This window comes from Terrapene carolina, unplaced genomic scaffold (genome assembly GCF_002925995.2).
Source record: "Terrapene carolina triunguis isolate 2854851 unplaced genomic scaffold, T_m_triunguis-2.0 Scaffold790, whole genome shotgun sequence".
Taxonomy (NCBI): domain Eukaryota; kingdom Metazoa; phylum Chordata; order Testudines; family Emydidae; genus Terrapene; species Terrapene triunguis.
This window is the reverse complement of record NW_020665141.1, coordinates 2,589,126-2,602,227: the sequence shown is the minus strand read 5'-3', so window position 1 is coordinate 2,602,227 and position 13,102 is coordinate 2,589,126. Positions and strand designations below refer to the sequence as shown.

Sequence of the window (13,102 nt, the reverse complement as noted above, 5' to 3'; positions counted from 1 at the left end):
TCTTTGCACATCTGAAAGTTCTGCAGCCACTGCTCATCATCCCAAACCTGCATTATGATGCTGCTGCAATCTCACCAGCCAAGGCTTATTTCTTAGGCCCAGAAGCAGTGTTCCACCATCCGCAACTGTTCCGTGAACGCCACCAACAACCTTGAATTGCTTCTCGCTATGTCCCACAGTAATCTGTCCTCCAAGGCATCATCTGGTTCCCCACTCATTTGGTTCTTCTTGTGGCTCTGCAAATACTTCAGGATTGTGCGCCCTGAGTTTCCAATGCTCATGACAATAGTGCTAAGCTGTGCAGGCTCCATGCTTCTGTCAGATATGGGAGACAGCAAGGAGGACCACATAGGTTTATGAGATTTTTTTAAAAGGCATGAAAATTATGGGCCACAGAGAACATTATGGGGTGGAGACAGTTGCAAACTGGGAAATTGACCCCATGCTCCCAGTCACTCCTGCGCAACTCATTCTGTGGCCCTACCATGCATTGCTAAAACTTCCAAAAGACAGTTTTCTGTACGGTGGTGAACTGCACCATAGGCGCCGACTCCGTGGGTGCTCTGCACTCACCGGCAGCTCCCCGCCCAGCTCACCTCCGCCTCTGCTCTGCCTCCGCCTCCTCCCCTGAGCACACCGCATGCCTGCTTTTTCCCCTTATCTCCCAGCGCTTGCGCCGCAAAACAGCTGTTTTGCGTGGCTGGGAGAGAGCGGGGAGGAGGGGGAACGTGATGCGTTTGGGGAAGAGGTGGGGCCAGGGTGGGGATTTGTGGAAGAGGTCCAATAGGCGCATGGAGGGGGCGGAGTTGGGGCGGGGAGTTTGGGGAAGGGATTGGAATGGGGGCAGGGAAAGGATGGAGTCGGGGCCACGGGGGGTGCGAGCACCCACCGGCGCTGGGGAAAGTTAGCACCTATGAGCTGCACAGTGGGATACCTCACCATGGTGCACCGCACTCTGCATCAATACAAGCACTCCTGGTGGGTATGTACACTGCCAACACAAGGTGCCAAGTATGCATATGCACAAGCGATGTACTAACTGCAGCGGCTGTATGCCTACGTAACTTGAGTCAACATAAGTTTGTAGTGTGCACATGGCCTTAATGTCATGCCCCTGTGACAGCTAGTCAGTGACCTTATGTTAAATACGGTGGTGATTTCATCCCAGTTTACAGTTCAGAGATGGCAGCAACACAAAACAATTATCACAGTTGGCCATTTCCCTTCTAATAAAAAGCTACAGTATCCTACAGGGTTGTTTGCAGTATCAGATGAGGCATGGCACAGACTGGACATTGAGGCTATGGCTACACTAGAGAGCTTACAGTCGCGCAGCTACACTGATGCAGCTGCTCCGCTGTAAGCTCTCTAATGGAGCTGCTCTAACCTAACAGGAGAGAGTCCTCCTGTTCCCTACTCAATGAGCAGCAGCAGCTATATCCGCAGGAGAAGCTCTCCCACTGACAGCGCTGTTCACACGGTGCTTAGGTCAGTGTGTGACTTGTGTTGCTCAGGGGAGTGGCTTATTCACACCCCTGAGTGACATATGTTATATCCATGTAAGTGGTAGTGTAGACATAGCCTGAGACTGAATTACACAAAGAGAGACTGCAAGTTAGAGAAATAAAGCTTAACAGGTCTTTATTACGGGGCTCATCATTTGCAGTTGTCTTTCCTGTTATAGGAAACCACATATACAAACAACCTCTTTTTCTTGTTTATCTTCACCCAATAGCTAAATCATTCATTCCTCAGGCTGCTTCCCTGCAATGGATTAATTCTCAGATCACTGTCTTGTAACTTTCAGCCCTCTACAATATCACCTTTACAAGTTCCCCTCTCACATATGTGCGGTCCCTCCAGGGCAGGGTTGCAGCAGATTGGCAGGGGGAATTATGAAGAAGTTTGCTAGTTTTTAATATTATGAACATGAGCAGAAAGGAGACTCCAATTTGCCTTCATTATACTATTAATTATTTTGTATACCTCTGTCATATCCCTTCTTAGTTGTCTCCCTAACAGTCCCAGTCTTTTCAATCTCTCTCCATATTACTCTTTTGCATGACATAATTTCTACTCTCGCTACCTCATCTCCTTGTAATGATACATAGTAGTACTTATATAAATCTCTTTATCCAGAGATTTCAAAGTACTTTAGAAAGGAGGGTAAAAAATTTGTTTATAGCTGACGAAACTGAGGAACAGACAGATTAAGTAGCTTGCCCATCATCACACAGCCGGTTAGTGACAGAGCTGGGAACAGAACCCTAGCTAGTGCCCTGGCCTAGCCACAGTTCCCACTTTAACTATATGATATGCTCCGTGATCTAAAAACATCTTTCTATACAATACCATCTTCACTCTATTTACTCAACTTCATTGTATTGTTATGGATTGGGCTAAACCCCCATTGAAACTGGTGAGCATTATCTGCCCCTCCCATCAGACTAAAGGAGGGAGCAGTTAACAGGGCCGGCTCCAGGCACCACTGAGCAAGAAGGTGCTTGGGGAGGCCAAGGGGAAGGGGCGGCATGTCGGGCTCTTCGGCAGCAATTCGGCGGAGGGTCCCTGTCCCTCTCGGAGGGAAGGACCTGCCGCCAAATTGCCGCCAAAGAAGAAAGTGGCGTGGTGGAGCTGCCGCCGATTGCGATCGAGGCTTTCCCCCCCCCCACCCGCCGCTTGGGGTGGCAAAAACCCTGGAGCCGGCCCTGGCAGTTAAATTCCCCTCTGTTTAGTAATAAAAAGAGACACCCCCACTCCACCCCCACAGACCTCCATGGCAAGGCTGAGCAGAATCTGTGCCATGTAGGCTGAGGGGTTTTCTGGGAATTCAGAGAATGATATAGCAAACACAGGAGGAGCTAGGACATTGATTGATGGAGCTGTGTGTGTCTGTGTTTTTGAGAGAAGCAGGAGAAAACACCAGAGAGCAAGGGCAAAAAAGCCAAGCACATATAGTCAGACCAAGACTGGGATCATAGCCCTGAGAAAAGCAAAGAGAGAGCTTTTTCATAAAAGCTCAGTTCCCAGGTTTGAAGTGGCAACGTTTTCAAAAGTGCTCAGCAGCACACAGCAGCTCCTCTTAAAATTTTGATACTTCATCTAGGAGTCGAAATGGGAAATGCTGAGTGCTAATCTCTTAAAAATCTGACTCTTAACGTGTTTAGATACTAGTGATAAGCATAGTATAAAAACCTAGACCGATGGATAAATGTAGTTCTAATCTGTAAAAAAAATATGTAAAATGGTACCGTCTTTCTCCACAGACCTCAACCTTGTGTGTGTTCAGAGTCATATCTACTTACTTTAGTGACAAAAATGTTTTTTACTACTTTTGTACTCTTGTTAAGCTCATCAGAGAAAACGCAGTGTTTGCTGGTGGAATGACTAAGCAGAAGAAAAACATGGTTACAGTAAGCAAGGTCTTTTCTTCAGTGGTGAGCACTCACAACAAAAAAGCAAAATACGCTTGTTGGCTTGTTACTTAAAGATTATGGGTCATATTCTCAGCTGATATATATTGACATAGTCAGTGGAACTACACTGATTTAAACCAGCAGAGAATCTCTCCAAATTGTGCATAAAAGTTGTAGGCTCACAAAATTGTACTAGAAGTTGTAATGTGTATGTCCTGGATTTCCTACAAATTCTCAAAAGGGATCATTAAATTCTATGTAATAATTCTTTACTATTATATTATAATATACTCATGATTAATACTAACAATATATTATATTAATAACTGCTGGAATACTGTGTCTAGTTCTGGTGCCAATAATTCAAGAAGCATGTTGATAAATTGGAGAGGGTTCAGAAAAGAGTCATGAGAATGATTAAACGATTAGAAAACGTGCCTTATAGTGACAGAAACAAGGAGCTCAATTTATTTAATTTAACAAAGAGAAAGCTAAGGGGTGTCTCGATTACAATCTATAAGTAACTACATAGGGAACAATTATTTATCAATGAGCTCTTCAATCTAGCAGAGAAAGATATAAGACAATTCAATGGCTGGAAGCTGAAGCTAGACAAATTCAGACTGGAAATAAGGCATACATTTTTAATGGTGAGAGTAATTAATCACTGGAACAATTTACCAAGGCTTGGGGTGGATTCTCCATCACTGACAATTTTTAAATCAAAATTGGATTTTTTGTAAAGATATGCTCTATTAATTATTTTGCAGAAGTTTTATGGCCTTTGATAAACAGGAAGTTAGATTAGATCAGGGTTTCTCAACACATGGGTCAGGACTCAGGACCCAAAATTGGATTGCCAGAATGTTTCAAAGGGTCGTGTGGCAGTTGGCAACTCCTGAGGCTCCTATCCCATGGGGCTGGCTGGGCTTGCCTTCCTGCTCCAGGCACTGCAACCTCTGGGGTCCCAGCACCACTCAGGTTTGGCCCAGCTGTCATGATGATGGGAGTCCAAGGTAGGCCAAATTTGAGTGAGTGGCACTGCAACCCCATGAGCCAGGTGACAACTCCACTCATGCAAATTTGGTCCAGTCAGGGGTGCGGGTGGCAATCCAACCCCAGAGGTTGCAACACCCAGAGCGGAGAGCCAAGCCCAGCCCACAGGAGCTGCAGGAGCCATCACTGTGGGGTGAGTGGACATGACCCAATCCAGGGCTGTCCTTACCCATATGCAAACTACACAGCTGCGTAGGGCACCAGGAAATGTAGGGCACCAAATTTCCTGGTGCCATACACAGCTGCATGCTGCTCCAGCGGCCAGCCCGATCCCCCGGCCGGCTGAGCCAGCCAGGAAAGCTGCCCTCGCACCTCCTCCACCTCTTCCCCAAAGCCCCCGCCCCTGCCCCACCTCTTCCCACCCCTGCTCTGCCCCAGCCCCACCCCCACTCCATCCCTTCCCCAACATCCCCACCCCTGCTCCGCCCCAGCCCCACCCCCATTCCACCCCTTCCCCTGAGATACATCCTGGGGGACTGCACTCACCGGGCAGCGGGAAGTGGAGTCACCCAGCCCCAACCCGCTCCACTCTGCTGGCTCCCAGCTGCGCTGCTGGTGAGTGCTGGGGGGCGGTTCCCCCCTGCCCCGCAAGGCTGGGAGCCAAGGGAACAGAGTGGAGCGGGCTGGGGCCGGGTCACTCCACTTCCTGCCGCCCCAGGAGTGCGGGGTTGGGCCTGCCCTGCAATCACCGGGCGGCAGGAAGTGGAGCGACCCAGCCCCAACCTGCTCTGCTCCGCCGGCTTATGCTGGGGGGTGGTTTCCCCCCTGCCCCCCAAGCCTGCTTCTGCCCCCCTGCGGAGGCCTGGGGATGTCTCTCCCCCGCAGAGGCTTGGGGACTGCAGGGGGGGGGGGGCTGTGTAGGGCACCAAAATGTCTAGGGATGGCCCTGACCCAATCCCCCAGTGGGGCAGGATCTGACTGAAACCAGTCCAGGGCCTCCCCCCTCAGACTATTTATGGGTTGTGACAGGCCATAAACATTTACAAATGAGTCCTGAGGCCAAAAAGGTTGAGAACCACTGGACTAGATCACCATGGTCTCTTCTGGCCTTCGAATCTATGACTAGTAGCACCACAAGGACCCAGCACAGATCAGGCCCCATTGTGTGTGGCACAGTACATACATATAGCAAAAATCAGCCTTTGGCCCAAAGATCTTACAATTTAAATCAATTCCATTTATGGTTTGAATCCCATGACACCTCACTACACAATTTTCTTTTATGACACCTACCTTACTCTAGCTATCATCTTCACCTTTCCCTGCAGCTCTCTGCTGAGGGTGAGGTGTACTTTTATGTTGTTGATTAACAAGCAATGCTTTCATGTTTTTGTTTAAAGCCCTCATATCTCATATACATTGGTGTTTCCTGCAGTCATCATCAAAGCCTTTTTTTCCAGCTCACTATTGTTTAAGGAATGCTTAGAAATTTGCTGCAGCCAGCAAGCTCAACCTCTCCCTGTCACCACTTATTTATGGGCATTTCTAAAGATTGCAGTATGTGCTGATCAAACTGCAGGCTGCTGAATGGTTTATTTCTACAATTCCAGCATTCTGTCTACTGTTGGAAGAGGCACTGATTACACTGCAGATGCCACACCTACCCAGTGCCCACCCCAAGACTATCCGTAGCAAAGGGAGGTTCTTCCTGGTAGATACAGAACCCCTGCTCACCGTGAGAGCCCAGAGCTAGGGGATGTGGCCAGGCATCCCCTGTGCTTGGCTATTCCCCACTGCTTCAATATCCGTAGGGTCATGGCACCTCAGAGCTGCCCTAACTGGCACTGGGGGCCAAAGCAATCTCCAGCAGCCCAAGAATGGTGATGATACATTGAGGAATTCATGCCATGGTTCAAAATTGATCCAGAGCAGACAGGACCCAGACAAGATTCCTCACTGACTTACAATCCTCCCTGGATGGGGCAATAGTGAAGATAGAGAGTCAGTTCCTGTTTCAATGGTTTTGTTGTGGGTCAGGGAAGCATATTTTGCTTTTTCAAGTTACAAGCAACAAAAAAAGTGGGTATCCGAAGAAGTGGGTATTCACCCACGAAAGCTCATGCTCCTATACGTCTGTTAGTCTATAAGGTGCCACAGGACTCTTTGCTGCTTTTACAGATCCAGACTAACACGGCTATCCCTTTGATAAGCAACAAAAAGTCTTTCTTGACCCTTTAACTGTTGCATTACATCACATTGTTTGTTAGGCAGGATTCCTTAGTTGACTTTATGATTTGCAGAGCCCCAAACTGCTAGTGGAAGTGAAGGGAGATCAAGCTGTAAGTTGCTTTTGAGAGACTCTAAAGTAATCTCTGAAATCCTTTTCCTTTTTCTGTTATGAGAATAGCCATGCTTTGCTGAGGTTACCTTCACCCTAGAGCTCACAAGAGCATGGAGTTATAAGCAGTTGTGTTGCTTATGGGTGACACTGAGCCTATATCTGGATTTGATTAGCATGAAAAAATATTTGTATTTCAGAGTGAGGTGGATGAATACTCTTGAAACTCTTTATGTAGCTTTTAATTTCTGCAGAGAACTTCCCATCAAACAACTTTTGAAAGGGCTCTCTCACATGCTGCCCCCTATGCTATTTGCTATTTTTGGTCAGACACGGGGAGCCAGGGCAGGGCAGGGCTCAGATCTGGGAACAAAGAGATTCCTAACCATGGGACTCTCACAGCAACACTAGCTGTTGTTGGGCACTTAAGCAGACAGTGCCCCAGGGAGAGTGGAACAAGGTAAAGCAGAAATCCCTGGGCCTGGCAGAGATACTTCCTTCATGTTGCAACAGCAAAGATGGGACTAGACGTCCCAAGAGATCAGACAGGAAGGAGAAGCCCTTATGCAGCTTTGCATGAACTCCCACTATGAATAGGTGAACTTCAGGCCTGTGTCAGATAAGCTTCCAAATGTGCAGAGGCTTATCTGGAACCTTATCCTATATTGACTACACGAACCTCTTGTGCCTGACTATACACTACCTTGGACCTTGTGTAGTCATTTACACGTGTGCAAAGAGGGGTAAAATGCTACCAAATCAGAGTTCTCCACTCATCCCAGTGATAACATTTTATATCCACTTTGCATTCACTGGGACAAATCCATCCCTAGTGTAGCTCCATACTACTCCAGGTGTGGATTTGGCGCAGTGTGCGCAAAATGGGTGTAGAAAGCTACAAATAGTGTGAATGGAGAATCAGACCTATTGAGTCTGCAAATACGGGCTGGAAAACTCTGACTCCCAGCACTTCTGATTCCAGGAGGAAAGACATTGTTAAATCTTGTGATGTATCTGTTGTAAACTGATAAAATTCCAACCAGCAGTCATTGCCTGTGTTCAGTTCAGTAGCTCTTTCCCAAATGCACATGTATCAGCCAATTCAAAAGATAACAAATGTAACAATGGTTGAATCTCACTAATCTGCACTTTGCTGAATTGCCAAAAAAACCTGTCCATCTCTCTCCACCTCTCAGGAAAGATTTAAATACAGAGGGTGTCATGAGCTGTCACATTACTAAGATTTAATTTGTTTTACAAACAACACAACAGAACATTTATTAGAGCATTATGATGTACATAATTAAAACCAAATTGCCATTGTCAAAATAAATGAACTAAGCACATTTTGTGATATATCATCCTTTATTATTGTTTATGTACTTACCTGTTCATTCACAACATTCAGTAATTTTCAGTGATTTTCTTTTCCATTAGTGTTAATTAACCATGTTCTAATCTGCAGCTGACCTGCTGAATGGATGACCTGAATAAAAAGAACTTTGAAAAATTAACCCCTTCTCCCACTTCTGTGCTGCTATAGTGTTTCAGTGTAGCTTCTCGGCTCTATGAGCTAAGATGTGAAAAAATTACCTATGCTGACGGGAGGGGTTCTCCTGTTGCTGTAGTTAATTCACCTCTCCGAGAGGGGGATAGCGAGGTCAATGAAAGACTTCTTCCATCAACCTAGTGGTGTCTACATTGGGGTTAGGCCATCTTAACTATGCCTCATGGGGGGTATGATTTTTCACACCCCTGAGCGACGCAGTTAAGCTGACAATTTTCTAGTGTAGACCAAGCCTTAGTTTTCCAAGACTGGGGCCTGGTCTACAGTAGAAAATTAAGTTATCTTAACTACTTTACTCAGGGGTGTGAAAAATCCACACACTCTGAGCAGCATAGTTAAGCCAACCTAACCCCCAGTGCAGTCAGCACTAGGTTGGCAGATTCTGTTGTCCTAGCTACCTCTTCTTGGAGAGGTGGATTACCTATGCCAATGGGAGAACACCTCCCGTCAGTGTAGGGTAGTGTCTACACCAGTGGTTCTCAAAGCCAGTCTGCTGCTTGTTCAGGGAAAGCCCCTGGCGGGCCGGGCCGGGCCGGTTTGTTTACCTGCTGCGTCCGCAGGTTCGGCCGATCGCGGCTCCCACTGGCTGCGGTTTGCTGCTCCAGGCCAATGGGGGCTGTGGGAAGGGCGTCCAGCACGTCCCTCGGCCCGCACCACTTCCCGCAGCTCCATTGGCCTGGAGCGGCGAACAGCGGCCAGTGGGAGCCGCAATCGGCAGAACCTGCGGACGCAGCAGGTAAACAAACCGGCCCGGACTGCCAGGGGTTTTCCCTGAACAAGCGGCAGACCAGCTTTGAGAACCACTGGTCTACACTGCAGCAGCGCAGCTGTGCCGCTGTAGCATTTTAAGTATAGACATGCCCTTGGTTTTCTTTTCAGTTTCAATGCCATAAAATTTAATGGTCTACCATTGTCTTTCCCTAGGTTGTACAATGTCTGGAGCTTGCAGTTAGTTTTATGTAAGCGATTCTCTAGGGAGGTGACCCTCCCTGACTGATTATTTCACAGCCTGTTGTGAGGTGATTCCATGGTTGCATCCTAGTTACAATTACAATGTTGTACACATATATACATGCATCCAATCATAACTATAACCTCTCTATATATCTCCTAATGACCATCAAGTTCAGGACAATTCAAGCTTTCATAAAAGACTTTACTTGGCATATATATTTCTACACAATAACATTGTGTACAACCAGTTGATTCAAATGCTTATTCTTTGGGATTCGAATCCAATGTTCTCTGCTGAGGGTGTCTGCAGCCTGATTGTCACAAGCAGCAATAATTTAAAAAAATCAAGATATAACAAATGGAAAAATGTGAAAGCTGATGGTAAGGACAACAAATTAACAGTTAGGAAATGCAGACAATTAATAAGGCAGACTAAAGGTGTAAATGAAAAACCAATGGCCACTAGGATTAAGGACAATAAGAAGAAATTATTTAAATATATCAGGAACAAATTAAATCCCAATAATGGCATATATCCAACAGCATATAGATAAGCATGGTAAAAGCGTCAATTGTGATATAGAAAAACATGAGTATTCAATAAATATTTCTGTTCTATATTTAGAAAAAAGCAGGATGATGTATTAATATCTTCCAATGATAATTAAATACTTTCTATTCCATCAGTAACTAGGGAGGATGTTAAACAGCAATTATTACAGTTAAATATTTTTATGTCTGCTTGACCAGATAACTTGCACCCAAGAGTATTAAAATAATTGACCGAGGAGCATTCTGAAACACTGTTGTTGATTTTTAACAAATCTTGAGACACTGAAGTTCCAGAGGACTAGAAAAAAAGCTAAAGTAATCTCAGTATTTAAAAGGGGTTAACACATTGACCCAGGTAATAGGCTGGTTAGCCTGACATCAATCCCAGGCAAAATCATGGAAAGGCTGATTTGGGACCCAATCAGTAAAGAATTAAAGGACATAGAATTTTTATCAAAAATAGTCCTTTGTCAAACAAACTTGTTATAATTTTAATTTAGATTACAAATTTGGTTGATAAAGATAACTGTTCACATAATAGACTTCTGTAAGGCCTTTGACTTAGTCCTGTATGACATTCTAATAAAAAAAATAGCACTATACAAAATCAAGGTAGCCCATATTAAAAGGGTTAAAATTGGTTAATATAAAGATTGCAAAAAAGCAATTGTAAATGAAGAATTGTAATCCAGTGTGAGTATTTCTAGTGGGGTCCTGCAGTAATTTGTTCTATGCCCAAAGATATTCAATGTCTTTATCAATCATTTAGAAGAATACATAACATCATTCCTGGTGAAATTTGAGGATGACACACAAATTGGTGCAGTGGTAAATAATGATACAGACAGGTCACTTATATAGGTTGATTTAAATTTCTTGGTAAGGTGAGTTCATTTGAACAACATGCATTTTAATAAAATCTAATACAAGATCATACATCTAGGAACAAAAAATGTAGGTCACAACTGCAAAATGGAGAACTGTATCCTAGAATGCAGTGACAATGGAAAGGGTTTAGGAGTCATGGTAGATAACCAACTGAACATGAGCTCCCAGTGTGATGCTGTGGCTCAGAGGGCGAATGGTACCTTTGGATGTATAATCAAGAGAAGATCAAGTATGACTAGGAAGGTAGTATTATATCTGTACACAGCTTTAGTGAGATCATTACTGGAATACTGAGTCCAAGTCTGGTGCTTACATGTAAAAAAAATGTGCTGAAAAATTGGAAAGGGTAGAGAAAAGAGATGCAATTATTTGAGGTCTGGAAAACATGCCTTATAGTGATAGACTTAAGCTTGATCTATTTTGTTTACCAAAGAGAAGGTTAAGAGATGACTTGGTCCCAGGCTACAAATACCGACTTGGGGAAAAGATTTCTGATAGTAGATGGCTCTTTATCACAAAAACACATGAGATTAAATGGTTGGAAGCTGAAATTAGACAAACTGAGATTAGAAATAAGGTGCAAATAGGTAGCACTGAGGGTAATTAACCATTGGAACAACTTACTGAGGAATACGGTGGATTCTCCATAGCTTGAAGGCTTTACATCAGGATTGGATATCTTTCTACAAAGATATGCTATAGTTCAAACAGATGTTATGGTCTTGATGCAGAGATTACTGGATGAGTTTCTTTAGCCTATATTATGCCCGAGGTCAGGCTAAATGATCATAATGCCTCTTTCTGCTCTTATCTCCTGCATTTGTTTCAAGCTGCAGTCACACTGTTTTCACACTGAGTCAACTTAGAAACTAATATCTGATCCTTGGTCTTCCATTGTATCTCCAAGGCAACTTAATACATATGTGGTATGCTAATTAATTCATACCAACACAGACATGCCACTGTACATGAATCTTACCCAGATTCCTGTTCCAAGAAATAAATTAATCACCTCATATCCAGTGGGTAACAATACAAAGTGAGTTGAGAAACTGAGTTACACATATTTTTTCATAACAATATTACAGAAATTCCTCACATTTGGTTCTGGGTATTTTCTCATTCTTTAAGCTCCCATAGGGATTTCAGCAGATGCCATTATCCACCTTCAGATCAGAGAATGAGGTAAAGCTTAAAAGCATTCCATGGTCTATTCTTGTCTACTACCTATTGAGCTTCATTCCTGCAGCAAATTCAGTTCTCATTCTCTAGTGACTTCCGGAGGAAGGTAACTGGTCCCTGAACCCTGTTACACTGTTGGGTCTGTCCAAAAGAGTCAGATCTGATTCCCACCACAGTTGCACAAGATGATGATCCAAGGCACAGAGTCCCTGCAGCATCTGTTTCCATTCCTGCTCTTTGTTTATCTTGTCTACTTTGTCTCTAAGCTCTTTGGGCCAGGGACTCTTTCTCACTTTGCGAGTGCACAGTTTCAGATGGGGTCTCTAGGTGCTGCTAAACATAAATACCACTCTTAATCAGTGGCACCTTTTTTCCAAGGAGGGGCCACAACCCTGGACGCCTGTTCCTGGGAAGATGGAGCGCCACATGCCAGTCTCCGGCGGAGGCTTCTGTATTCCCGGGCCCTTGTGTCCCTGCGGGGATTTGAGCCTAGCCCTCGCCATGCCTCTGAGAACGGGGTGTGTGTGTGGGGGGGAATCCTGACCTCCTACGGTCTCCATAGCCCCGTCAATGGGAGCCGCCCTCACCGCTGCTCCTGGGTGGGATCTCCCATCCCTTTGATCGCGCTACGGGAGGGATCCTTGAACCCTGGTGGCTCCGCAGGCTCCTCACTCCCGGGCGCAGGCCTCGCGCTTGGGCCCCAGCGGCACGCATCCTGTCGCTATGGGAACAGACGCCAGCGCGATGCATGCCGGGCTGAAACAAAACGCAACAGTAAGAAGCTGCGGTAAGCGGTAGCTGTCGGCCAATGACGTGCGCCTGAGATTGTTGCAGAGGCCAATGATTGGTGCACGCGGGCGTGTCTTAGTCGGAAGGGGCGTGGCTAGCAGTATTAGGCTACGGGGGTGGCGCCGCGCGGTTTCAGTCACATCGGAGAGCTGGCTGTGCGAGCGCTGGTTGAGAAGCTGCCTGCCCGCCCCATCCATCCCTTCCCTCCGCGCTCGGAGCCGCCCAGCACACGGTGAGTTCCCGACCGGGGCAGGACCCTAGAGCCGGTCAGAGGGCGCTGGGAGAGGTGGGGCCGCACGGCCCTCGAGGAGGGAGAAGGCAGCGGCCTCTGGTCATCCCGCCGGCGGAGGGAGAAGGCGCGGATAAGAGGCGGGCGCCCCGGGGGCGTGGGTTCTTGTGAGCCCTGGCTGGGGGGGGGGG

General features: G+C 46.0%; 1 protein-coding gene across 1 annotated transcript in view; it reads left to right on the top strand.

Annotated features, from left to right (window-relative positions):
* The first annotated feature begins 12,808 nt into the window (after positions 1–12,808).
* DYNLL1 (dynein light chain LC8-type 1) overlaps positions 12,809–13,102 on the top strand; it is a 4,712-nt gene continuing 4,418 nt past the window's right edge. Inside the window, exon 1 of the mRNA XM_024198028.1 lies at positions 12,809–12,914. The gene's annotated coding sequence lies outside the window, so the exon portion shown is untranslated. The remainder of the gene's footprint in view (positions 12,915–13,102) is intronic.